The following is a 1,438-nucleotide window of genomic DNA, read 5'->3' as shown; positions in this document are numbered from 1 at the left end:
AGGGAAAGAAGATGTATTGAATAATAATGATGGGAGTGCATGGCATGGAATTATGTGCACCCATAAATCATAATAATAATAATAATAATAATAATAATAATAATACTAATTATCACAAAGATGGAAATGGTGCATGTGTTTGTACGTGTGAATGAGTCAGACCTTGTTTGCACGGCGTTCTCAATTGTTGGATGATGTCCTTTGCCATGCCAACTCATTGCTTCCAAATCCTGTCTGTTTCCCAACTTGCTTTCAACTGTTTCTCAATTTTGGACCTAAGGTTCTCCTATGGTAGTTACCTCTTTTTCCCTATAAGATCCATGCCTTTTCGTTTTTCACCCTTTTCTTTTCCTTCCAATTGTAGCATATTATTTTCCACCGAAGAACTTCCTTCTTATTTAGTATTTGGCAAGAGGAAGATACTTTTTTTGTATTTTGTTTTTCTTGTTAAGCAATAAAAGGATAAATTGTGTTCTCGCACTCAGGTTAAATGCGAATTCTTTGATCCATTGAGACGCCAAGAGATACAAAAAATAGAACAATCTACACTCTCTTCAACAATTTATGTTCCATATGCATCAGACACATTTTTTAAGTTCATACGCGTCAAACACACAACCTATACACATCAAACACACAACCTTACTATGGACCCCAAAATCATATAAACCACTTGGATGGTTACATAATAGCAATTTCTAGTTCAACCGGAAGATTCCTGGATCAGGAGTCATAATAACAATTTCTAGTTCAACCGGAAGATTCCTGGATCAGGCGTCATAATAGCAATTTCTAGTTCAACCGGAAGATTCCTGGTTCAGGCGTAAAGGACCAAAGGACTCTCAAATCTACTTGTTTTGGCAGTTGTTTTGTTGTTTTCGGTTATCATATAATGAAAATTTGGTGACACCGCATAGAAAAGTATCACATCTTTAGTGAATATTTCTATTAAACTTCAGATTTTTGCAATTTTGTTACATGTGCGTACTTTCTGAACTTGTCGCATTTATTTATTTATTTATTATTATTTGATAATGAACTTATCGGATTTGTTGGATTCTATTGCCAATGGCCTTTTTAAAGCGTACTTTAAATAATCATTCTTAGTCTTGTTAAATTAACTGTTGAATTTTTGAAAAACACATTTAAAAAAAAAATAATAATAACAAAACCAGGAACCCACCGTTTTTGCATTCTGTACATCCACGTATGGAAGGCCTGCCTAAGATCAGGCCGTGATCAACTTCCGTGACTTCATTAATTATAAATTGGAGGACCAAATTAAGAAAAGCTCATGGAAAAACATAATATCTCATGGAGATAACGTGAAGGAGACCTTTCAGCAGTGAAAGCAGGTCTTATGGTGGAGCCAATCTTTCAATTATTTCTTTTATTGCAACACCACCTACTAATAAGTACGTGTGTGTGTGTGTGTGTG

The sequence above is a fragment of the Morus notabilis genome, unplaced genomic scaffold (assembly GCF_000414095.1).
Source record: "Morus notabilis unplaced genomic scaffold, ASM41409v2 Scaffold269, whole genome shotgun sequence".
Lineage (NCBI taxonomy): Eukaryota > Viridiplantae > Streptophyta > Magnoliopsida > Rosales > Moraceae > Morus > Morus notabilis.
The sequence above is the reverse complement of the archived record's forward strand: the minus strand, read 5'-3'. Positions refer to the sequence as shown.